This window comes from Pinus tabuliformis, chromosome 4_1, assembly GCF_031772625.1.
Source record: "Pinus tabuliformis cultivar Carrire ecotype Pingquan chromosome 4_1, CPIR1, whole genome shotgun sequence".
Classification (NCBI taxonomy): domain Eukaryota; kingdom Viridiplantae; phylum Streptophyta; class Pinopsida; order Pinales; family Pinaceae; genus Pinus; species Pinus tabuliformis.
This window is the reverse complement of record NC_142303.1, coordinates 535,347,456-535,375,204: the sequence shown is the minus strand read 5'-3', so window position 1 is coordinate 535,375,204 and position 27,749 is coordinate 535,347,456. Positions and strand designations below refer to the sequence as shown.

General features: G+C 38.6%; 1 pseudogene; it reads right to left on the bottom strand.

Moving 5' to 3' along the window:
- Nucleotides 1-9,791: 9,791 nt before the first annotated feature.
- On the bottom strand, nucleotides 9,792-10,339 carry LOC149176939 (large ribosomal subunit protein eL19x pseudogene; annotated as a pseudogene).
- Nucleotides 10,340-27,749: the final 17,410 nt, after the last annotated feature.

The following is a 27,749-nucleotide window of genomic DNA, read 5'->3' as shown; positions in this document are numbered from 1 at the left end:
CCAGAGATTGATTTATACTTGTTGCTGGATCAGTTACCCCATGAGGAGGTGAGCCAATAATGTGCAGTAAGGTCATTGGGGAAGCCAGATTGGAAGCTTGTGCCATTGATGAATTAAGAATAGACATGACTGTGCATTAGCGATTTTTGAGGACCGCGGATGCATATATATAATCATTGAGGTTTGATCCGCTATAGTCTATTTGTTGACTGTGGGAAGTGTGACTTACTGCTGGTTGATTTACCCCTTGTGAGCTGAGTTTCGCAGAGTCAAGGGACGTGTTTATTAACTTGCTGTAGATGATACTGAGGTGCTGAAAAACAAACAAATTTGTTTTTTCTCAACAGAAACTTGCTTTAATTTTTGGAGTGATATCAGTGTTATATGCACCAGATTGTCTGCTATTTATTTGCAACAACAATTCAGATTTATGAGTGTTTTACTTGTTGTTTCTAGCATCACAATATAGTAAAGGACAAACACATGTATAAATTCCAGCGTGTGCTAACTTGAAGTGCTTTCAATTTCCTTCAAATACTCGAAATATGAAGCCATTAAATTGAGAAAGGGAATTATTTCAAAGGGGACAAGATTATTTTATATCGACTGTGCTGTAAACGTCTACATATTTCTTTCTAGAGAATTCAAGTGCTTAAAATTGTTGTTATTATTCTGCATTTTTCTTGGCACTCTTGAACTGGAGAAAATGGGGAAAGCTTATGAAGTATTAGATTTTTTGAAGATTCTGATATAGTCTACTACTAATGACACAGTAAAAATCAACAAATCCTCTCTGGCTAACATTAGAATTTGTCTGCAAAATGCACAAGAGAAGATAGAATTTTTGCAACTCTAAACTCAGCTACAGCAAGAAGAATTAAAACAGAGGAGTCATCATTTTGAACCTGTTTCTGTTCAGAAGATTGAAAAGACTCCCATAAAGCAGAAATTGTACATGCAAATGTAAAAACTCAGTCTGTACTTCCCAAGCCCGTCATCAGACCTTGGGAACAACTTGTCCACAACAAGCACAGAACTGGTCATGGATATGACAAGGACTTGTCCTTTCATATTCCAGACTACTCAAAGCCCATTCAGTTTCAGAGTGCTGGATTCATTCATAACAGTTCACATCTAATTGTTCCAGATTCTACTCCTCTTTCACAGCAACAGCAACAGCCACCACAACAGATTGTGAAATGCTAGCGCTGTGACCAAGTTGGCCATTTGAAAGATCATTGTTTTGATCTTCATCCATGTAAGCATTGTCATAAAACCACCCATTCTTCACACAGATGCTTCAGAAACAAACGTCCTGCAAGAAAAAGGATTCATCTTGGATGGATCACTTCTTGGCAATGGGCATCAATAGCCAAGAAGATATTCCAATCACATGTCAGAACTTCTTCTAGAGTATTGAATAGTCTTGCAGTTGAGTTTTCTCCATCATCTCACCTTGTATCTGACAGGGGGGGAAATGATGGTCATCTACAAGCTTCAAAGTCACGTCAAGCGAGCCTGAGCCACAACTTGCCATACCAAATTCAGAGTTGTAGCTAGAAACAAAGATGCCCCTGAGCATGCCTTCAGTTGGTAATCTGGGACACTTCCTCTAGCAGAAGACTTCAGCTTCTTACCAGTTTCAGAAGAATTCCAGGAACAAAATTGAGAACACTTCCTCTAGCAGAAGACTTCATCTTCTCGCCAGTTTTGGAAGAGTTCCAGGAATTGCATTAAGCATTCCAGAGTTGTTGGTCATCCTTAAACCATCATAGGTTGAGACTTCCCTTTTTAGGTTTAAGTTCTCCCTTTTATGCGAGGTGAGACCTCCCTTTCATGGTTGAAGGTTTCCCTCTTCAAATCAATAGGAGCACTTCCTCTAGCAGAAGACTTCAGCTTTTTGCCAGTTTTGGAAGAGTTCCGAGAACTGCACTAAGTGTTCTAGTGTTGGTGGTCATCCTTAAACCACTACCCTTTATACCAACCTGGTTTACAGTCCTTTGTCATCGTGCAGTCTGAGAATGCCTTTTCTGCTCTTCTGTTTTATTCTCTTCGTCATTCCTTTAGGGATTTCCACACTTCAATTATCAAATTGCCATCCTTTTCTCATGAAAGTATCTGATCAACATGCTCTGCTCAAATTCATGTTTGCTATCAATGCCTCTGATCCACCACACTAATTACGCACTAACAGGAAACCAAATGCTTCCTCCTGCCACTGGACATGTGTCACATGCAGCCGGCGCGCACAAGTGGTTTCCCTCGACGTGCGGAGCATGGGATTGAAAGGTACAATCTCTCCTCCTCTCGCCAATCTCTTGTTTCTTAGAATACTCAACCTTCGCAATAACAATTTTCATGGCAACATTCCCTACCAATTGGGAAGTCTGTTTCGCTTAAAAAGGCTTCTCCTGTGTTTCAATCAACTTCAAGGTTCTATTCCTCCCACTCTTGGTGGGTGCCGAAGTTTACAAAACTTGTCTATGTCCTCCAACTATTTGGGAGGAATCATTCCGTCCCAACTATGTTTTCTCCCCATCTTACAATACATTCACTTAGGATATAACCATTTGATGGGTACACTTCCTGCTTGCTTGGCAAACATATCATCTTTGGACTACATCAATTTGAATAACAACCACCTTCATGGCCGCATTCCTTCCGAATTAGGTCTACTAAGTCGAGTCGGTGTCATCAATATGTGGAACAACAGTCTGACGGGTCAAATTCCTTCCTCCTTTTCAAACTGTTCAAGTCTCCGTCAATCGACTCTACCTGAAAACCAATTAACTGGACACATTCCAGCTGATTTCTGTCTCGAGAACACTCGGTTGACAAAACTATATCTGTTTGGTAATCAATTGAGTGGCAGCATTCCCGCTTCCCTCTTCAATTGCACGAAGCTTCAAGTGATTGAATTAGGGAGAAACTAGCTCAGCGGTTGGGTAAGTTGACTCAACTCGAGCACCTTTACTTAGAAAACAATCAATTGATTAGCGGCAGCACAACAAGCTTGCCCATTCTTACTACCCTTACTAATTGTTCCAATCTGCAAGCAATAGCGTTATCCTATAATCGTCTCAGGGGACGTTTGTCGTCTTCTATCGATCACCTCTCTACAAAAATGGATGTCATCTACTTGGGAAGCAATGAATTGGCTGGAGAAATACCTCCACAGATTGGAAACCTAATTGGTTTAACATTGCTCGATTTACACGGGAATAATTTTACAGGGGCAATCCCTCCTTCACTTAATATGCTTCAAAAGTTGGAGAGGCTTTTTCTGGGATTCAACAAGTTGCAACAAAGTATCCCAAGTGAGATAGGGAAAATCTGTTATATACCTAGGGGGGATAATATGGGGTACCAAGGGAGGTACCCAAGGTAATAATGTAATAATGGGCTGGGCCATAGTAATAAATAAGGTGGTTAACCCATATCATGTAAGGGACCACAAGTAGTTAATAATAATGTAATGGGCCCATGGTATTAGTTGATGGTATGAGGGAACCATGGTAATGACCCATGGTATTGTATGTATGAGGCCTATATAGAGGCTAAAGACTTCATGTCAAGGGATAGTGAAGGATTATTGTATGAACAGCCATATGACTTGTGGAGTGTTCTCCTTCCTTAAGGAGTGAATGTATGGTGTTGCCCTACCTTAAGGGTCTTGATATTAATAAAGTGAATCATTTCTATATTTGGATCTTATTATTCTTGGGTTTATTTCTATTCTCATATATCTTTTGGATCATATCTACAACAAGTATCAGAGCTATAACAAGTGGTATCAGAGCACTTTCTTGGGCAAACAGTGGAGAATTTTTTTTTTTTGCAGGGTTTCGGGGGCGGCGAGTTTGCAGATCAGATCTGTATGTTTTGGTGCAAGATCTGCAAAATCTAATTGCAGATCTATATTCTTTGTGAAAAAATAGCCGATTTCAAAAAAAAAAATCGGTTGAATCGGAGTCCGGATGAAGGAGATATCGTTGATCTAAAAATCAGTGGGGTTGCAGACAATTTTTCAGGGCAGCGAGTTTGCGGCGCAGATCTGGACGTCCTGGTGCACGATCTGCAAAATCTAATTGTAGATTTGGAATCTTTGTGAAAAAATACCCAAATTCAAAAAAAAAATCAGTCGAATCGGAGTCCGGATGAGGGAGATATCGCTAATTTAAAATCAGCTCTTTTTTGCAGAAATTTTGGTGACGACGGGAGAGTTGCAGTGCAGATCTGAAATTTTAGTGCCGGGATCAAGATTTCTACCACATGGGTAGATGAAAAATGATTGTTCCATTTCTAAAAATAGGTTATAATAGGGATTCTGAGCAATATTGACGGAATTGTGACCATTTCAAATTTTCGCCAATATTTTTTGTGATGGCGGGCCTAGATCGGGCTTTGAGGGACTTGTATAAATTTGATGGCTCTCATCCAGCTAGATGGCTAGCACAAATGGAGAAATATTTGGATCACGTCTATGATAATGAGACTCAGCTTATGGTGGGAAGCATGTACTTGGACAATGAAAGACGACAATGGTGGCAAGAGCATCAACGTTCCAATGGAAGGTTTTTGACTTGGGATGCCTTCAAAAAAGCTCTTATAGAGCGCTTTGACCATAAATCTAATCATGTGGATAAGCTCACACAGACAGACACACAACTTAGCAAAGATTTTATTTTTACAGGAAAGAAGGAAACCAAGGAACCTAAAGGGTTATTTTCTGCTGGTATCTCCTTATTGCAGGTTCATGGATTGATTCAGAGGGAGAAAATCATTGTTTCTATAAATCCTAGTTGCAAGCATAATTTCATCAATGTTAATTTGGCAAACAAATTGCAAGTTCAAATTGAAAATACACAGGTTGATGATGAGGATGTTCAAATTTATAAGGATTTGAAGCTTTCTATGGATAAGTATGTGTTGCATGGTGATTTTTATACTTCAGAGATGGATAATATGGATGTTGTTTTGGGATATCCTTGGATGGAATCTGCGGGTATGTTGATGCCCCGAAAATCGTTGCAACAACATTGGGGAAACCACCCGGTCCGGACCTTAGTGCAACTCCTTTTCCGTTTGGAATAGTGGCTCCGACTGGGGATAATGGGACCAGTTTCCCAGAAATATAGATAAATGGGATGGATGAGTGACTTCTGAATTAAGCTAGCGGTAAGCGATGGACTTAAACTATTAGCAAGAATATAACAACTAAAATCTATCCCGGGGTCTTATCAATCTTTCAAAGCGTAGCGTTTGATAATCTATGCTTTAAGGCAGGCATATAGATGACTCTAACACTAAAGCATAGAGGTTTAAATCATTTAAGATTGCTCTGCATAATTAGTTATGCAGAGCGATAATAGCGAATTACTACACTTATTCATTTATATTATTGACACACGCATGATTAAAAGAGATAACAAATCACAAAACATTCAATAGTGAAATGAAATGAAGATTTGCTGTTATATCGCATACATGTATTCAACAATAGCAAAGATAATAACACAGCAATTCATATAAAAAGAAAGAATGCAGATGCAGATAAAAGTACCATGTAAGCTGCTCAACAATCCAGTGTATCAATCGCTATGTCGCAGTTCTTCCTTCAAACCAGAAAGCATTCCAAACAAGAGACAATAGTGCACAATTGAATATAACAGCGTTCTCGTTAAATTAAGAACTATTGGTCGAATTTCACAAAAGAATATAGGCTGAAGCACAGTAGTGAAAACTTCAGCTTTTAAGTCTGTTACAAAATTGTTGGGCAATTTATTGGACTTAAATTGCTGCATAAATTATCGACCAGGGAAACTCGTAAGCTTGTGATGATGCCAGCACAATATATGCAGGAGTAGGCAACTAACCTATGTCTAACTAAATTATTTACGATTCAATATAATATGCAAGGGAAGAGGCTCCTAACTAAGGAGGTCCTGGTTGTCCTTCCCTACAGTATCATATGAAACTAAAAAAACTTAAAATGAAAACAAGAAAATGAACTTAATTATTGTTTAGATTCAAGTAGAGAGAGAGACTAACTTAGTCTCTTGATTGTCCTCTCATGTACTAATCCAAACTAAACTAAGAGTCATTCATGAGCATAAGAAATGAAATGACTTGAAACAAAAGAATGAATTTCAATTACTATATAAATCATTGGAGAGAGAGCCTAACTTAAACTCTTGGTATCTCCTCATATGATACTTGAAACATAAAAGCAAAAGAATGAATTTTAATTATCATACAAATCAAATAGAGAGAGAGAGCCCAACTTAGACCCTTAGTTGTCCTCTCATATGTTGATTACATTCCAATTTAAAACTCATTCATCAATCAAATCCTTAAACATCTAAACAATGAAATGAACTAAAATCTAATATGACATAACATGTTTCTCTCATCCTTTTAGAGTGAGCTCAATTCTCCTAAGAACAAGACCAATTATTCCATATACTACATTAAGCAAACTTATATCTAAAAAAACTACATAATGGAAATATATGTAAAACTTATATCTATAACTACATAATAGAAATATATGCAAAATGAAGCTTTATTCTATTCCATCATCAATTGGATACAATGCTCTAAGAGTCCTCCCCTTTGGAATGGAGGAGGTACTCCTATTTATACAAAAACTATGATAACAACCTCATAAATGTAGACCCACTATTCTCTCCTTTGACCCACATATTTCTCAACCAATGATGACACATAACCCTATCCTCCATGATCTCCTCCATGAGGTCCATGATCTTCTCCATGAAGCTTAGCTTATCAAATTCGAATTTGATCATTCAAGGCCACATAAAGGTGTCTTGGAAGCTTCCTTTGTGCCTACACATGTCAACAAACTCATGCTAATTGTTAGGTATAAGTTTAAGCATATTATTTTCTAAGTTCTAGCCATAAATTCACTTAAAAATGTTAAGAATTAATAAACTTTGGAAAAGTATTGTTAGAACCCAATAATGAGGTAAATGTAATGATATGGAGGTGGAATGGAGGTGACATGAAGGTAAAATGTGAAAATATTGGTGAATAATGGAGTGAAAATAGGGACTATTTTGAGGCCCAACATCTCCCCCAAACTCAAGATATTGCATGTCCTCATGCAATCAATGGTATTGCATGTCCTCATGCAATCTATTACATTACTTTTTGAGCTTTGGCTTAAACTCTGCATGATATCATTTACATAACTTTTGCAAAGCATTATTTTGATGAATTACAACTTGGTTGGTTCTTGTGTTTCAACCATATTTTGTTTGTTGCATTCAATGTATGATCTTTGCATATTGATAATGTGATTTTTGTTGCAGAGTATTTGTGTTGGAATGCATCATGGTTGGTTCTTGTGTAACAACCATGATTGTGTTGGCATCCAATTAACTTTTAAATACTTTTGTCAAAGCCATTTGTGAGCTCATGTAATAATGGCAGAGTATTTTTGTTGGAGTGCGTCATGGTTGGTTCTTGTGTAACAACCATGATTGTTTTGGCATCCAATTAACTTCTAAAGACTTTCGACAAAGCCATTTGTATGCTCATGTAATAGTGAATATACTTTGAAGGTAAGTGGGGTTAAGTGGGGTTGTGATATATGAATGTGGATATGAATGTGACAAAGCATGTATGTAAGTGTATCTTTCCCCTTAAACAGATGGTTTGGATAGTTATGTGAAATGGGGAAAGAAAGGGGAAAGGAAGTGAAGTTTTTCCAAAAATTATTATTCTAACTTTTCAAGGAATTTAATGGTTAAAAGTTAGAAAATATCATACCTTAACTTACCCTTCCAAAAATAGATGAGAGTTGTGCACGTGTGGCGGCAAAGACTGTTGTTCATAGTCCTCCTTACTTGGTTGGGAAAATCATGGATGGATTATGCATGTTCTGCTGCCACAACTCTGCTCTGAAGCTGCTTCTTCAAGTTGTGGATGAAAGATGGATCTGTATTATCGTATTGGCTGTTAGATCCTCTGCTACTAGATGAAAAATCTGAGGAGTCTGCTGATCATGGCTAAAAGTTGTATTTGCTGCTGGATGATGAATCTGATGAGTCTTGCTGAATATGGTTGAAAACATATAAGGCTTGGAAGGTATACAAAATATAGAAGTTACATTTTCCTCCCAGCCTTATTTATTCACTTGTCCTCAAGTGAAATACAATGTATACAATGAATGGAAATAAAATGAATGGAAATTGGCTTCATCTGCTACAAAATATGGGTCTTCAAGTCTTCAACGCTCGATGGCACAAATCTTACTATGTGATTAAATGTGTCGATGTCGAACATAGCAAGAAGTTGTTGACTTAGTGGCCGTTAATGAAAGCCCCTAGCCAACACAAGAGCTCCCACCATTGATTCCAATGGGAGTCAGGATGCCTAACACATCTTTGTAGGTACGAATAAATTTGTCGTAGTCGAGTCACCTACAAGATCCAACGAACAAGGGATATTAATGTACTCCCATTGTTCATTGGCAAGAGTACTTTCCATTAAGGCATGCAAGCCTCTAGGTGTTTTTTCAATGATACATAGACTCTAGGACTTTGACTCAAGCAGAGTTTTGTTGGCGGAAATGAAGGGAATGGTGAAGACAATGGAAATGACAATAAGCTTGTAAGAAATGAATGTAAGGAAATGCATGTTGGATGATTAAGAACTCTTGCTGTGAAAAATGGATATGGAAATGTCATGCTCTATGGATGTACAATTGGTGGGATTCAAAATCTTTTCAGAAAGGGAGGTGGAAGGTAGTGGTTGTGGAGATGGATTTGTCTTGAGAATTTTTTCATGAATTAGTCTTTGGAAGACCAATTGTGCACATAATGTAATCTCCTTATGATCACTTGATTATCCTGTAACCTGTAAAAAAACTTGGTACAAAGAAAACATAAGTGTGCTCAAGAAGAATTGCGCATATCCTTCATGATTCTTACGCAAAAATTCCGTACCAAATAAAACAGATTTAAGAAAAATCAAAGCGTTGAATGTAACTCAATTCATGATATCAATTTCAATCCATTCTTCAAAATAACCATGTAAAATACTACTCCCTGTCAGATAAGTCATGAAATGTGCTCCGCAAAAAGATTGACATTAGAAGTATGGGCACCTTTCTGCATATTAATATGTCACATAAAAGCATTTCATGAGTTAACTGACACAAAGAGCCAATTTTGAAGCTATCGAAAGAATCCTCTCAATCGATTTTTAAAATTTGTTTCCAAGTATTCCATTTTTCGAATCTGTGTGAATTTTGTGAAAATTTTTTAGAGATTTTTTTAAATGAAAACATAATTTTTTAGATGTTTCATTAAACAATAAATTAAAAACATAGATTTTTAATTTATTATTTAAGTGAAATTTTTTATATTTTTTATTTTTAAATGAAAAACAACAAAATTTTATTTGTTAAAACCTAATAAAAAACTATTACTAAATTAAAGTTAGCTCTTTTTTTTTCTTTTTCTTTTTTTAAAAAACAATAAAAATAAGAATTTTTTTAGTATACAATCCTATTAATTTATTAATATATTAATACAATCATAATATAATAATATATTAATACGGTTAATATAATTAATACAATTGTATTAATATAATTAATATATTAATATAATCATAATATATTAATATATTAATATAGTTAATCCTATTAATATATTAATAGAATCATAATTAATATAAATTAAATATGTAAATCAAAACAAATCAATCGTTAACCAATTATAACTAAATATATACACAACAAATCACAACAAATATATATATTAAAAATGGTACCTAATAATATACAAACATTTAATTGCAAGCCAAAAGGAATAGTTCTTTGCACGTTTTGCCTCAAATTGATCAGATAAGGTCTTCTCTCTGGCTTTCTCCCTTGGATTTGTGAATACTTTCCATCAAGACACGCTTATTTTTGAACACATTACCCTTGACTTTCATGTACATATCATGATACATGTGTTTGTCAATTTTCTTAGATTCTCTGTACTTACGTAACAATCGACGCAAAACCCTCATCCGTCTCATCCATAGAATCTTTGTAGGCAACCTAGCCTCTCTAGTACCTTTGCGCTTACCATATCCAGAATGACGACCCTTTCTTTTTGCTTCCAAAGCATGACGAGCACGAGCACGAGAGTGAATTTTCATTGGCTTCCGAATAACAAATCCATCTTTGACCAACTTCCAAATGTTTTCACTGGAATTGGCCATGGAAATCTCGCTGACTTCATTGGGGTCGAGCCAGACTTTTCCCTTCCCGCATTTCAGAACGCTCGCCGCTAGCCGCTTCAAGCTTCAGCGAAACCATTGTTCCTGGACCTTCGTCTCCCTCGCAAATTCCTCTGTTCTGTGAGTTTTTGGGTTTAAGGGTCTGCCAAAAGGAATAGTTCGATTGAAGTAAAAGAGTTTGATTGGAATTTTCTGTATCATCTAATTGTTTGCTGCAGGTTTTAGTATGAGCAGAAAATGCAATCAATTGCAAGCGAGAGACAGGCTACAAATGATTTGCAAATTAACAATAAAATCGAAATTTTGTAGCTGAAACATTTTGGGGAGGAATTGGGTATGGAAAAAATTGGAATGGGAAAGCAGAAATATGTAATGTGGAGAAGTAGAAAAGCGCAATGAATGTAAAGAAAAACCGTTTTTATTCACGCAGTTACCAAAATAGGGTCCCGAAGAACCACGATTTACTCTTAGACCGTTAGGAATTTAAGCAAACGATTTCTGGGTTATATAATTCATTCTATTATGGAAAAAACCCATGTCTTCGTTTGTCCATATTTTCCCTGGTTGGATCACAAACTGCTTTTCAAAACTGACGTTTTTAAGGGGTTGCGTTTTGAAGATGATATTTTTTTCATTCACAAAATTCTTTATTGTCGCATTGCAGATTAGTTCTCCAGCAAGAGTATTTTTATTTAAACAAAATCAATAGATTTTCTGATCTTCCTGATCACACGAAGCGCAGGAAGAGAGCATACTAATCGATTGATTCGTTTTTATTCATGCAGGGGGGTTTCAAAAAGGATTGAATTTAAAACTAGCTAAATATTAAAACATCAGAAAACTTCAAACTTAAACTCCTTTGTGAAGATCCTGTTGTCACCAGGTCTCACAAGTTATTTTATCTAAAGAAAACTACTAGAACTGAATTAAATTTCTAATGCCTAATCCCTTAGCACCATTCCCCGGCAACAGCGCCAGAATGTTGGGCAATTTATTGGACTTAAATTGCTGCATAAATTATCGACCAGGGAAACTCGTAAGCTTGTGATGATGCCAGCACAATATATGCAGGAGTAGGCAACTAACCTATGTCTAACTAAATTATTTACGATTCAATATAATATGCAAGGGAAGAGGCTCCTAACTAAGGAGGTCCTGGTTGTCCTTCCCTACAGTATCATATGAAACTAAAAAAACTTAAAATGAAAACAAGAAAATGAACTTAGTTATTGTTTAGATTCAAGTAGAGAGAGAGACTAACTTAGTCTCTTGATTGTCCTCTCATGTACTAATCCAAACTAAACTAAGAGTCATTCATGAGCATAAGAAATGAAATGACTTGAAACAAAAGAATGAATTTCAATTACCATATAAATCATTGGAGAGAGAGCCTAACTTAAACTCTTGGTATCTCCTCATATGATACTTGAAACATAAAAGCAAAAGAATGAATTTTAATTATCATACAAATCAAATAGAGAGAGAGAGCCCAACTTAGACCCTTAGTTGTCCTCTCATATGTTGATTACATTCCAATTTAAAACTCATTCATCAATCAAATCCTTAAACATCTAAACAATGAAATGAACTAAAATCTAATATGAAATAACATGTTTCTCTCATCCTTTTAGAGTGAGCTCAATTCTCCTAAGAACAAGACAAATTATTCCATATACTACATTAAGCAAACTTATATCTAAAACAACTACATAATGGAAATATATGTAAAACTTATATCTATAACTACATAATAGAAATATATGCAAAATGAAGCTTTATTCTATTCCATCATCAATTGGATACAATGCTCTAAGAGTCCTCCCCTTTGGAATGGAGGAGGTACTCCTATTTATACAAAAACTATGATAACAACCTCATAAATGTAGACCCACTATTCTCTCCTTTGACCCACATATTTCTCAACCAATGATGACACATAACCCTATCCTCCATGATCTCCTCCATGAGGTCCATGATCTTCTCCATGAAGCTTAGCTTATCAAATTCGAATTTGATCATTCAAGGCCACATAAAGGTGTCTTGGAAGCTTCCTTTGTGCCTACACATGTCAACAAACTCATGCTAATTGTTAGGTATAAGTTTAAGCATATTATTTTCTAAGTTCTAGCCATAAATTCACTTAAAAATGTTAAGAATTAATAAACTTTGGAAAAGTATTGTTAGAACCCAATAATGAGGTAAATGTAATGATATGGAGGTGGAATGGAGGTCACATGAAGGTAAAATGTGAAAATATTGGTGAATAATGGAGTGAAAATAGGGACTATTTTGAGGCCCAACAAAAATTTTACGACCCTTTCCAAAACAATGAAAGGGTCTATAAATACTATGCTAATCTAAATATCTAAAAAAAAACTGAAAAGCTACTAAATTGGCATTAACAAATATCATCATCTTTTCTGGCGATCTGGCAGTCAGTGGCGATGCTTCATTCGGTGGTCTCTTTGCCTTTACTCCTTTGCTGACATATCGCCAGCATTGGCTCTACTTCTGGTGGAGTGTTGAGACGCGAAGTTAGCTGGGCATCATATGTGGCATCCTGAATGTCGGAAATCAGGTATCGGAGGGCATCTGTTAAACAGTTGAGAGCCGACCTTTGAGAGTGTGGTTTAATCAGAAAGAGCCAGTATGCGTCGGAGGTTAAAGTATTTACTCCAGCGATTAACCTTCCTTGTTTCTCCAGATCAGGATAATTTCTCTGCTCAATCATGTTTGCTGTTTTTATGCTTCCAGGTGTGCACTGGGAGATCATGTTTGCCAGATAGAGTGTGTCGTTGACTAGATTGATCATGTTGCTGGCAATCATTTTACATCTTGAGGCCGCCCTTTCCGCTTTCATTACCTGGGTGTTCCATTCCATGAAGAGTATGTCCTTGTACGCTTCATAAATTTGGGGCAAGTTTGCCACTTTCCCTTCTTCAGAATCTTGCCACTCAAGATATTCGGATATGGTATCTTCGGCCTGATCTAGCTCATTTCTGGCTTTCTCTATCTGCTGACATACTGCTGTGGATGTTTCGGATAATGACTCAGCGTCAGTAAGTTGTCGGCATAAGAGCCTGATCTGAGATATTAATGCTCCATTTCTTCGAGTTGCCTCTGCTCTGAAATCGTTAACACTCTGGGCGTCCTTGATGCTTTCGAGCTGTGCCGATAGCTGATCTATTTGCTCATCTTTCGATTTCATTATCAGCTCATTCACCATTCTCAACTGTGCCAATGTCTCTGACAATTCATTCTGCCTCTGGACTGCGCTCTGTTTTTCGATTTGCAGCTGCTGGGTTAACAAATTGTTTTCTTGCTGTTGAGCCAGCAACTGCTCTTCTACCTGTGCTGCCTTGTTTTTCGCCTCAATTACTTCTGCCTGTAATGCATAAATTTCATGGTCCTTAGTCTTTAACATAAGACTTACCTCTGATGCTTTGTCGATAGTTGCTGCCGAATAAGCTCCCGCGAATTGCGATAGCTTAGTTAGATCATCGGAGGGGTCCAATTCCCCTTTCCAGACCACATTGCTCGTGACTGTTTGCTCAGGAGAAATAGAAGGTTGATCAAGCCTTCGTCTCTTCCTAGAGCGCCTAACAATGGCTCTATGCTTTGGGCTGTAGAAAATATCCAGGGGAGGAATTTCTTCCACCTGGAGATCAACTTGATCGGACGGGTCTTGAGTGATTACCTCGACATCCTGTGAAATGGGTGGGCCGCTGGTTCTTTCTAGAACCTGAGAAGAAGTAGTATCGGGAGCATTGCTTGTTTTAGAGGTGTCTGAGTCTTTGGAGGCTTCCTTACCACTGATAATGGAATCGAATTGGTTCCATTCTTTAATCAATTCAGGATCAGTGGAGGTTTGCTCATGTTGCTCTGTGTGGGCTTTGCTCCGTTCTTTTTCTTGTTCTGCCGTCTGCTGCTCCTCCAATTCCTTTTTCTGCCTATCTTCCCGTTCTTTCTTTGCTTTCTCTTCTTCTTTCTTCTTCCTCTGTTCCTCTATCTCTTTCTGCTTTCTTTGCTCTTGATCCTTCTATGCCTTTTGCTGCCTTTCTAACTGCTCCTTTTTCTGCCTTTCTGCCTGCAGCTTGTTTTGCCTTTCCTCCTGATGTTTATCCTGTTCTTTAGTTGTAACAGGAGGTGAACGTATCTGCTGCCGACCAGGCTCGCTTGAAGAAGATGCTGGGGTTGTGGATAATAAATCTAGAGGCAGAGTTTGCAACCTCTGCTCTCTAAGTTTATTAAACTCAGTTAACGCCACATCATTGTATCTTACTGCAGCAAGTTGTTTGGTTTGGCTTATTGAACCGGCACCTACGAACAGGTCATCAAACACGTCTTCTTGATGGACAATCTTTGACAGTTTGGCCTGTTCCAGGGCAATGAAAGCAGTCTTGTTTGGATCATAGAGTCTGTTTGGGATAGTGGCCAGGGATATCATTTGGAGTTTTGTTGCTTCTTTTTCTGCATGCTTGAAGTTAAGTAAAGTATAAACTCCAATTCTTAAAGGAAAAGAGGGCCAACCTTTTTTCTTCTCCTCTTTGAGAGTTTGTGTGACACTCTCGGACATAATCTGGTAGCAGATTTCCCGGGCTAACAGTTTGTCTGGGATGTATAAAGGGAGAACATGTGGCCTAGCTTTGCTTCCAAAAACTCTAATATAGGTGAAATTCTCTTCCCCGAACCAATTTGCTAAGGCTGGTAAGTCAAAAGAAGCTTCATGAGAAATTCTTGGGATAGGTCTGTCAAAAATAGAATAGTGAATGGGCACCATGAAACCATTGCAAATTTGATACAAATGGTCCTTGTAAGAGGACTTCCACAATTTCCGATGGTACAAATGGATGGGTGTTGGATCATGGGTGGTCCATCTCCATCCGAGGACAGGAAACTCAGAATTAAAACACAGGGTATCCATAATGTAAGCAGAGTATTAAAACGGTGGGATTTTTCTTTCGCTGACTATGGTTTTGGCTCTAAATTCACGAACAGCTATGACCAACTTATCAGACAGAATAGTGGCCCAATCCATAATTGTCCTATTGACAGCCGCTTCCATTAGGGGAACCATGTCAATATGGATATTAGTGGAGTCATGTAATCCCCACAATCTACACATCATAATCCCCGCATAGCAATAGGGAGAAGCCAAAGAAGCATTGGAGTACTTACCCGAACTTTCATGCTTGTGTTTGGCTGGGTTCTGCCTCCAATCTCGGAGGGGTTCGGATGGTGATTCATTCTCGTTCGCAAACTTCTCCACGAAAGCTCTGTTATAGACTAGCTCCGGTTCAGGCAAATGATACATTTGCCTCAGGTCATCAGGCTTGAACGACCCGAAAATCCTTCCATCCCTTGTATGAAAATTTCTATCAGTGAGAGGAATTTCCTCGATCACCCAGCGTACCACATCAGTGAAAGGTAGGACCTGCTCTCTTGCTGCTATTCTGTGCAAAAAGGAGTCGGCCAAGTCTTTGAGAGTTGCATCAGACTTCCTTTGTTCATCCACGCTAGCCTCTGTCACTGTCTTCGCCGGTTGCTCGGCTTCTAACAGATTATATGTACCCTGCCATGTAGTGCTAGGAAGACCGGTGCATGTAGTATCTGAGATTAGGCCTTTCTTCGAAACTGTGGCAGCTTGACCTGCGACGGGTGCTGCAGTAGAACCTGCAGCCTTCTTGAACTTCTTCCCCATCATGTTCAGGCTTCTATCGACAGCTGAACTCTACACAAATGCAAGAGAAATCGTAACGAGGAAATAACAATGACAATCCATAACGGGAAAGATATATCACTTGAAGCGTGGCAAGATCAATTCTAAAAGGGGCTGCGGATCTAATTATTTAAGAAGACACCGCAGATGCAATGATGGTGATTTTACGGCCTGCAGCTCCATAAATGACCATTACATCGTTATTAGGCTGAATGACCCCTTAAAGCGTGCAACAGATTTTTTAAAGGTCTAATCGTAAATGTTCGTTAAATCGAAGGGGCAAAGTTTTAAATACGCATGCATTACCTTATCCCTGCATTTAACGGCATTTTGAAATCTGTGCTTTATCAACCGGATTTAAATATAACTTAAAAGCTTGAAGCAATCACCTTTTAAGAACTCTAATCATCATTACACGTCATCGCATCGCATTGGGGGTGTAAGTGATACTATCATTTGGGAGCTGTTTTGGCGAATGCCGATTGCGACATCGCATCGAATTAGCGCATGAGCACATTACCAGATGTATGTCAAATGATTTGCCGACTTCCGATTGCGATATCACATCGCATCGGGGAAAAGACCTGCGCGTCCTGTGAAAGTGTTTGGGATTCCGCCGACTACCGATAGCGATATCGCATCGGGTCGGGGCTTATAACTTAAGGTGTTTTTCCACAAGAGGCAGCGCCGATAACTGATTGCCTATATCACATCGCATCGGGGTGTAAGATATGTGCTCTTTTTGTGTGTGCATTGAATACCGCCGATTGCCGATAGCGATATCGCATCGGCAAGGACCAAGGTGATATTTAAATGTGTTTCTCTTGTTATTGCGTCATGTGATCTTGCGATTGCTTTTTCGCATTAACCAAAAATTGCTTGATATTTATTCAAAAAGGCTCTCATTCACAAATTCGTTTGATTATCGTACCTTTTTTTGAACAAATTCATTAATGGCAATTAAATTTTTAAAAGGGACCCATTTCATATGTTAATTGTTTGTGAATGAAAATGTTATGAAATGGGGGGTTGTTGTAGGGCACAACAATTGGCGATTTGTTGGTAGAACCAGTTATCTCTGGACTGATAAAAATACTTAAACTTTTTCAAATAGAATCTCTATAAGGGAAAGAAAATTTCTAATATAACTAGATATCTATTGATTCTGAATAAAGTAGAATTCTTCTGTTGACTTCCTCTTTTTGTAAAGGAAATAAATGCATTCTAAGTTTTAAAACAGGTCTTTAATGGTTTATAATGGTAAAACAGAAAACTTTTCCCAAATCAGCTTTTAAAGTAAACTCCTCTGTCATAGGTAGAGCCTCTGCTGCCAGCAAACGTTTATAGTCTCGGTAGGGTTACCTTTTAACCATGCTGTTGTCCATTGTTCCATTCACTTAAGAGTGTGACTAAACATAATGAATTCAAAACATGTTTGCATATTTTGTACTTCATTTTCTTTTCTTCTTTGTTTAAGATAAAAAGCCATTGTCCTGGTTTGGTGGCCAGCTGTTGACAATGCCATTCACTGGTAGTAATCTAACTGAACAAGCTGGCTCGTGATGAGACCCCTTGTCTTGTAATTTCAAGCCATTACCCTGTTTGATATGCAGTTTTGGTAATGTCAGTTAAATTATTTTCCTATGAACACGGTAAGCAGGCTTGTAATAAGACCTCTTATCTTTAATCTTTATATTTTAGAATTACACTCTGAGTAATCATAAACTTTAGTGAATGGGATGAACAATTTTCTCTTTGAGAGTAAATGGATGACAGATTAAGGGTTAAAGATGCTGAAGATGGATTAGCTTCTATCTTAATATAGATAACCTTTGGAGACCAAATTTTAAAAGACTCACAATGACTCATAGAACTTTTACGTTTTGAGAGAAGTTTACAAAGTAAGACTGCGATCTCAAAATAAAAAGATATCTAATTTCCTAGAAATGATCTTTCTTGTTTTAGGATTCTATTATCCAAAAGCAAATATTGATAGTGCCCCAGCGAGACAACTTTTGACTACAGCAAAAGGTCAATGGAAGATATCCTACACCCTTATTTTCTACAAATCCTACAAACTATAAAAATCTATCAAACTATAAGGAGAAGGGATTTCCTCCTCAATTAAAGAATTTCTTTAAGATCAGACCATTAACAGGGAGAGAATCTCTCATCCCTGATAAATCTTGCAGTATAAAGGTTGAATGGCCTATCTTTTCACAGATCTGAAATGGTCCAAGCCATAGTTTCTGAAACTTGGAGTGTTTACCTTTGTCTTCATGGGCTTTGTCCCATTTCAGAACTAGATCGCCGACTTGGAATTGTTTAGGACTAGATGAGGCTAGATCAAAAGCTGCTTTAATGACTTGCTGATGTTTGGCGTGTGTAACCTTGGCCTTTTCCCTTTCCTCTTCAAGTTTGAGAATTTGATCATATCTAAGCTGGATAGAGGAAGAAGGAGTTTCCTCAATAAATTGCACTAGGGCTAGAGAGGGAAGAAGAAGATTGGTTGGTATAATTGCTTCTTTTCCATAGACAAGTTTAAACGGAGAGGTTCCTATGGAGGCTTTCTGTGTTATCCTATCGGCCCATAATGCAAATACTAAGGATTTATGCCAGTTCCTATGATTCTCTTCGATTGTTCGCTTAGTAATTTTGATTAGGTTTTTATTAGTTGATTCTGCTAGGCCATTACCCTGAGGGTAGTAATTAGCAGAATACTTTAATTTAAACCCTCTTTTGATAGCGAAATCAATGATTGCATTACCTGAGAAATAAGAAGCATTATCAAAGACAAGAGCGTTTGGAACACCAAACCTGGTAATGATGAACTGATTTATAAATTCAATGATAGCCTCAGAGTTTGCTGTCTTTAACGGAACTGCTTCTACCCACTTTGTAAAGTAATCGGTGGCTGTAAGGATATATTTATGTTGCCTGGAAGAAGGTGGATTGATTTCTCCAATGATGTCCAATCCCCCATTGTTCAAAAGGATGTTCAATGTTGACTGGTTGCAAAGGGAAAGCTGGTTTTTGTTGTCTTCCACCAGAAGTTTGGCATTTGAGACATTTCCTTACATACTCGTGAGCGTCTTTAAACAAAGTAGGCCAATAGTAACCAGCATGAATAACTTTATGAGCTGTTGTATCAGCTCCAAAATGTCCTCATGCCGGTCCGTCATGTAGCTCCTGCAAAACCTTTTGAGCCTCAGGTTTTTCAAGACATCTTAATAGAACAGAATCATAATTTCTTTTGAAAAGTACATCATTAATAATCGAGAAATTCTTCGCTTTTAATCTAATGGCCCTTTTGTTTTTGTAAGACAAATTTGGAGGTGCATAACCATTCTTTAAATAAAAGATTAAATCTGCATATTGAGATTCGGAATCTGTAGCACTTATCTGATTAACTTCTTGGGTTTGATCTGTATCGCTTGATTCCAGAACGTTAGATGCTCCTGCCAATATCCTGCAAAAACCTTGGCCTTTAACAATCTTTGCTGGCTTTATTTCTAGGTCATACTCTTGGAGCGCTGTGAACCAGTTTGCCCTTTTTTCACCCAATTCTTTCTGAATTAATAGTTGCCTGACTGCCGGGAAAGGAACTATTACTTTATTATGGGTTTTTAAAAGAAAGGGTCGATAATGCTTGACTGCCTTAAACACAACAAAAGCTTGTTTCTCAACGTCAGAATAATTTAACTCGGCGCCCTGAAAGTTTGAACTAAAGAAGGAGATGGGCGCTTCCAAATTGTCATCATTTAATTGCGTGAGTACTGCAGCGTAAGATAAGTCGGATGCGATGGTATACAACGTAAAATGATTAGAAAAATTTGGAGTATTCAAGGCTGGGGTAGTGATTATTGATTGCTTGATAACATCAAAAGCATGTTTTTCTTCTGATCCCCACTTGAAGGTTGAATTTTTCTTAATCATCGTCTGGAGTGGTAATACTATCTACGAAAAATCTGGAACAAATCGTTTGACGAAATTAATCTGACCCAAAAATGACTGCATCGCTTTTTTGTTGTGTGGAAAAGGGATTTCAGAAATTTCCTTAATCCGATCAGGATCTACATAAATGCCATCTTTAGATACAATAAAGCCTAAAAGCTTACCCTGGTCAAGAGCAAAGAAAGACTTTTTTGGGTTGAGAGAGATGCCATATCTTTTGCATCACTGAAAAATCTGATTCAAGTCATGCAAATGATTAAATCTCTTTTTAGAATACACAGTAATATCATCAAGGTAGACGACTACTGTTCGGTTAATCAACCCTCTAAAGGCTGTATCCATAGCTCTCTGGAACGTCGCTCCTGCATTTATGAGTCCAAAAGGCATTTTTTGATATGCATATGTTCCCCATTTTGTTCTGAATGTGGTTTTGAGTTGGTCATCAGGATGAACTAGAACTTGGTTATATCCTGAGAATCCATCAAGAAAGGACATTAATTCAGATCCTACTACTGATTGGAGGATCTGGTCCATAGTAGGCAATGGGAAGTTATCTCTCAAGCTCGCTTTATTCAAGTTTCTGAAATCGATAAAAATTCGGATGTCGCCATTTTTCTTCCTGACTGGTACCATATTAGAGACCCAATTTGAATGTCGGACAGGAAAAATAATCTTGGCTTTTAAAAGCTTGTTAAGTTCCGACTTTATCTGGCTCTCCAAATTTGGGTGGATTTTCCTTAACTTCTGCTGAATCGACTTCTGATCGGGAAGCATAGGAATAGTATGCTGGATGATAGATGTGTCATATGTCTTGAGGTCATCATACTTCCAAGCAAAAACCTGTTTGTTTTTCTTTAACAGTTTAACAAATGCTTCCTTTTCTTCTACAGAAAGTCCTAATCCTAAGTTGATATTTTGAGGAGCTTGCTCAGTTCCCAAATTAATCAATTCAAACCTTAAGGTAGAGCTTTGGAGTTTTGCATTAATTATAGGTTTGAACCTGTCTTTAATGTCATAAAGGTCTTCGAGCTTTACCACAGGCTTAGGGATCGCGTTCTCTTGAGATGTTCTTTTCATTTGGGAATCATGCTCATCTTCTTCAATGATTTGATTGTCATAGGATTTTTCAGAGGTTAAGAATTGTAAGATATCTTCATCGTGGTTGAAAACCCTCCAATTAGTGATATTATCAGGAACTGAAGGCCTAAAAATTAATTCTACAGAAAATCTATCAAGGCTATAGTCTTCAGAAGGCAGAAGTTTGGAAGCTACGTTGGCTAGTAAGTCGGCTGCTGAATTCTGTGACCTAGGAATTGAGGAAATATTGAATGCTGAAAAATGTGAGGTGAGATCTTGCACTAGCGATTGATAATGCTTAAGGTGGCTTGAGAGGCAATGAATTGCATTCCTTACCTGCTTAACAATGATCTCACTATCACCGAACACTTTAAGATATTGGACTTTAAGGCCGATCGCCTTATATAATCCTTGGACCAAAGCTTCGTATTCGGCTGTATTATTGGTGCACTCAAATTCTAGTCTACAGGACATCATTGTCTTTTCTCCTTGTGGACTAACCAAAATGCAACCTGCTCCTGAGCCCTCGCTGGACTTAGAGCCATCAAAATATAAAGACCAAAACAAAGGAGTATTAACAGACAAATTTACAGCTTTTTCATCATCATTAAAACATCTAGACAAATCTGTTTGTGAAAAATTCTCAATCTGAGATGTACAATGATTAACTGAAAAAGGAGAAGGTTGGGCAACAAAGTTGCCGAAGAATGATTCTGACGAATAATTGCCCAAAATGTTGTTGTTGAACGCAACAGGCTGGTTTTCTTGTTCGAAGTCAGTTACTGTGTGGGTCATATGTTTCTCACGATCAATCCTGATTTGATTAGGCTTGCCTTTGTAGGGAAGCCACATATGTGACCAATCAGTGGAAATGTACCCATGCAGTTTTTCGGACCAATCTCTGCTCAGAATTAAGCCGTAGAATTCAGGTATGTCGGCGATCAAAATATCTATTCTTTGTACAACCCTAGGATCAGCAGACAACCTGATGGTTATGGAATTAATTTCACCCACAACCTGCACTTTGGTTCTGTCTAACTGTACAATATGAATGGCAGACTTCTGGGGTTCAATGTTCAGCTTAGAGCAAACTGAAGCTGGCATTATATTAGATGAGGCCCCTGAATCTATTAAACAATTGTGTAGGTTTCTATTATAAATCTCATAAGTGAGCAGGAAGGGTGGAGTGTGAGAAATTGATTTATCTCCGATTAAGATTGAATCGGTAATTTCAACCATACCTGCGGGAGGCTGGCCTTGATCGTTGGCAGCTCTTGTACTGGGAAGGGGAGTAGAGGGAACAACATTTAATTCTTTGAGAAGTAGCTTTTGCTGATGTTTCAGTTTACTAAGTTCAAACATGGTTATATTTGCCTTGGTTTTCTTCATATCATCAACAATGTTATATTCCATTGAATCGGATACCACTAGAGTCTTGGATGTTGAAGGAGAACTAGAAGTTGAAGGCTGGTTTTGAGGAACTACCACAGGTGACTTTTTTGGGGGAACTTTTTCCTTTGCTGTAGTAGCGCCTGCACTCCTCTTCTTTGAAGTTGCCTGGGCGGGTTCAGGAGTGCTTTTACTTCTTGTAGTAACCGGAAAGGCTTCTTCTTCATTCTCCATATCAGAGTTTGGGAGTATAAAATCCCACATTCCGTGGCATTCAACTACTTCTTCTTCATCATCGGTCTGTGAAGGTGTTTCCTCTTCCTCTTCTTCTTGGTCCGAATCAACGTTAGATATAACATTAGGTGGCTTTGATTCGGTTTTCTTAAAAATCCTAAATGGTCTTTTGTTTGAAGTTTCGGCCACCTGCTTTTTAATCTCAACCATTTCATTGGACAATGTTTTAAGGACCTTTTGTAAACCTTCCATGTCATATGGGTCCTTCGGGGTTTTCTTCTTGGAATCTTCTTTAAACGAGACTTTTTTAGCTTTTCTATCTTCTAGAGCAGCTTTCTTTTCAAGAGCATTGATGCACTTTTCAACGGCAAGTGCTTCTTTCATATTTTCAGCTAACGTAGGTTTGCCAGCCCTGTCAACAAAGATAGCTATGTTGGCAGGTAGGGCAGTGATGTACCATTCGCTTCGGATTTGTTCACTTGGTTTAGAAGCGGTAGGGATTTTATTCAGTAGTTTATTAAATCTGGCATTAAACTCCTTTATTGGTTCCCTGTGCTCTATTCTCAAATTGGAGAGGTCATTTATTAAAGTTGCTAAGGACCTATCGTCTCCATATTTGGTGAGAAACTGCTCTTAGCATGTATTCCAACTGATAATCGAACCAGAGGGTAAGGAAAAATACCAGGATCCTGCTGATCCTTGTAAAGTGTAAGGGAAAAGTCTTACTACGACATCTTGCTCTGTCACTCCTTTTAGGTTAACTGCTAACATGAAGTTGTTGATGTGTTCTTCAGCCTGGATCCCATCGTCTGGATTGAATTTAGGCAGCCATTTTTTGGGGTCATTGGGTAGATCATGCAATGGTCCAGGCATGTTGACTGCTCCTGGCCTAGTCCATGGATCTGCCATTATAATGGCAACAGTGGTTGGGACTACTGTTGGGATTCCGGATGTGTTGGAAAGGGTTGAAGATGAGGAGTGAATAGATTGGGATATTGAGGCTTCTGTTCCCTGGTGAACAACAATATGTAATGGAGGAGTGGGTGGTTGACTTTGCAGATGAGGAGATGAAATGGAGGATGTGGAAGAAAAATCCCCAGTATCAGATCCTTCAGTATTTTTCTTTGACTTTTTCCTTTTGGGTAAAGGAAACTCAGTGGGTTCAATGCCAAGTTTCTCGCTCTGAAGTCTGGTAAGAGGATGAGTGACGTTGAACTGCGAAGTCGCACTGCTTTCTGATATCTCAGATTTCTGTGGTGAGATCGAGAAGCTCTGAAGTTTATGGATTAGAGACTGGACTTCAGGAGATTCAAGACTTAGCTGTTCTGGGATATGATGGGATTGAGCAGTGGTGGTTGATTCTCCTTCTTCTCGATTGTGTGCTGGAGAACCAGCATGGGATTGAGAAGCAGGAGGGGATTTGGAGGGAGAATTACTCTTAGAATGGCTTACAGATTTGGGTTTGCTTGCCATTCACAGTCGATGGCCCTCCTTCTAGCGCCAAAAATGTTGATGCCCCGAAAATCGTTGCAACAACATTGGGGAAACCACCCGGTCCGGACCTTAGTGCAGCTCCTTTTCCGTTTGGAATAGTGGCTCCGACTGGGGATAATGGGACCAGTTTCCCAGAAATATAGATAAATGGGATGGATGAGTGACTTCTGAATTAAGCTAGCGGTAAGCGATGGACTTAAACTATTAGCAAGAATATAACAACTAAAATCTATCCCGGGGTCTTATCAATCTTTCAAAGCGTAGCGTTTGATAATCTATGCTTTAAGGCAGGCATATAGATGACTCTAACACTAAAGCATAGAGGTTTAAATCATTTAAGATTGCTCTGCATAATTAGTTATGCAGAGCGATAATAGCGAATTACTACACTTATTCATTTATATTATTGACACACGCATGATTAAAAGAGATAACAAATCACAAAACATTCAATAGTGAAATGAAATGAAGATTTGCTGTTATATCGCATACATGTATTCAACAATAGCAAAGATAATAACACAGCAATTCATATAAAAAGAAAGAATGCAGATGCAGATAAAAGTACCATGTAAGCTGCTCAACAATCCAGTGTATCAATCGCTATGTCGCAGTTCTTCCTTCAAACCAGAAAGCATTCCAAACAAGAGACAATAGTGCACAATTGAATATAACAGCGTTCTCGTTAAATTAAGAACTATTGGTCGAATTTCACAAAAGAATATAGGCTGAAGCACAGTAGTGCAAACTTCAGCTTTTAAGTCTGTTACAAAATTTTACGACCCTTTCCAAAACAATGAAAGGGTCTATAAATACTATGCTAATCTAAATATCTAAAAAAAAACTGAAAAGCTACTAAATTGGCATTAACAAATATCATCATCTTTTCGGGCGATCTGGCAGTCGGCGGCGATGCTTCATTCGGTGGTCTCTTTGCCTTTATTCCTTTGCTGACATATCACCAGCATTGGCTCTACTTCTGGTGGAGTGTTGAGACGCGAAGTTAGCTGGGCATCATATGTGGCATCCTGAATGTGGGAAATCAGGTATCGGAGGGCATCTGTTAAACAGTTGAGAGCCGACCTTTGGGAGTGTGGTTTAATCAGAAAGAGCCAGTATGCGTCGGAGGTTAAAGTATTTACTCCAGCAATTAACCTTCCTTGTTTCTCCAGATCAGGATAATTTCTCTGCTCAAGCATGTTTGCTGTTGTTATGCTTCCAGGTGTGCACTGGGAGATCATGTTTGCCAGATAGAGTGTGTCGTTGACTAGATTGATCATGTTGCTGGCAATCATTTTACATCTTGAGGCCGCCCTTTCCACTTTCATTACCTGGGTGTTCCATTCCATGAAGAGTATGTCCTTGTACGCTTCATAAATTCGGGGCAAGTTTGCCACTTTCCCTTCTTCAGAATCTTGCCACTCAAGATATTCGGATATGGTATCTTCGGCCTGATCTAGCTCATTTCTGGCTTTCTCTATCTGCTGACATACTGCTGTGGATGTTTCGCATAATGACTCAGCGTCAGTAAGTTGTCGGCATAAGAGCCTGATCTGAGATATTAATGCGCCATTTATTCGAGTTGCCTCTGCTCTGAAATCGTTAACACTCTGGGCGTCCTTGATGCTTTCGAGCTGTGCCGATAGCTGATCTATTTGCTCATCTTTCGATTTCATTATCAGCTCATTCACCATTCTCAACTGTGCCAATGTCTCTGACAATTCATTCTGCCTCTAGACTGCGCTCTGTTTTTCGATTTGCAGCTGCTGGGTTAACAAATTGTTTTCTTGCTGTTGAGCCAGCAACTACTCTTCTACCTGTGCTGCCTTGTTTTTCGCCTCAATTACTTCTGCCTGTAATGCATAAATTTCATGGTCCTTAGTCTTTAACATAAGACTTACCTCTGATGCTTTGTCGATAGTTGCTGTCGAATAAGCTCCCGCGAATTGCGATAGCTTAGTTAGATCATCGGAGGGGTCCAATTCCCCTTTCCAGACCACATTGCCCGTGACTGTTTGCTCAGGAGAAATAGAAGGTTGATCAAGCCTTCGTCTCTTCCTAGAGCGCCTAACAATGGCTCTATGCTTTGGGCTGTAGAAAATATCCAGGGGAGGAATTTCTTCCACCTGGAGATCAACTTGATCGGACGGGTCTTGAGTGATTACCTCGACATCCTGTGAAATGGGTGGGCCGCTGGTTCTTTCTAGAACCTGAGAAGAAGTAGTATCGGGAGCATTGCTTGTTTTAGAGGTGTCTGAGTCTTTGGAGGCTTCCTTACCACTGATAATGGAATCGAATTGGTTCCATTCTTTAATCAATTCAGGATCAGTGGAGGTTTGCTCATGTTGCTCTGTGTGGGCTTTGCTCCGTTCTTTTTCTTGTTTTTCCCTCTGCTGCTCCTCCAATTCCTTTTTCTGCCTATCTTCCCGTTCTTTCTTTGCTTTCTCTTCTTCTTTCTTCTTCCTCTGTTCCTCTATCTCTTTCTGCTTTCTTTTCTCTTGATCCTTCTATGCCTTTTGCTGCCTTTCTAACTGCTCCTTTTTCTGCCTTTCTGCCTGCAGCTTGTTTTGCCTTTCCTCCTGATGTTTATCCTGTTCTTTAGTTGTAACAGGAGGTGAACGTATCTGCTGCCGACCAGGCTCGCTTGAAGAAGATGCTGGGGTTGTGGATAATAAATCTAGAGGCAGAGTTTGCAACCTCTACTCTCTAAGTTTATTAAACTCAGTTAACGCCACATCATTGTATCTTACTGCAGCAAGCTGTTTGGTTTGGCTTATTGAACCGGCACCTACGAACAGGTCATCAAACACGTCTTCTTGATGGACAATCTTTGACAGTTTGGCCTGTTCCAGGGCAATGAAAGCAGTCTTGTTTGGATCATAGAGTCTGTTTGGGATAGTGGCCAGGGATATCATTTGGAGTTGTGTTGCTTCTTTTTCTGCATGCTTGAAGTTAAGTAAAGTATAAACTCCAATTCTTAAAGGAAAAGAGGGCCAACCTCTTTTCTTCTCCTCTTTGAGAGTTTGTGTGACACTCTCGGACATAATCTGGTAGTAGATTTCCCGGGCTAACAGTTTGTCTGGGATGTATAAAGGGAGAACGTGTGGCCTAGCTTTGCTTCCAAAAACTCTAATATAGGTGAAATGCTCTTCCCCGAACCAATTTGCTAAGGCTGGTAAGTCAAAAGAAGCTTCATGAGAAATTCTTGGGATAGGTCTGTCGAAAATAGAATAGTGAATGGGCACCATGAAACCATTGCAAATTTGATACAAATGGTCCTTGTAAGAGGACTTCCACAATTTCTGATGGTACAAATGGATGGGTGTTGGATCATGGGTGGTCCATCTCCATCCGAGGACAGGAAACTCAGAATTAAAACACAGGGTATCCATAATGTAAGCAGAGTAATAAAACGGTGGGATTTTCCTTTCGCTGACTATGGTTTTGGCTCTAAATTCACGAACAGCTATGACCAACTTATCAGACAGAATAGTGGCCCAATCCATAATTGTACTATTGACAGCCGCTTCCATTAGGGGAACCATGTCAATATGGCTATTAGCGGAGTCATGTAATCCCCACAATCTACACATCATAATCCCCGCATAGCAATAGGGAGAAG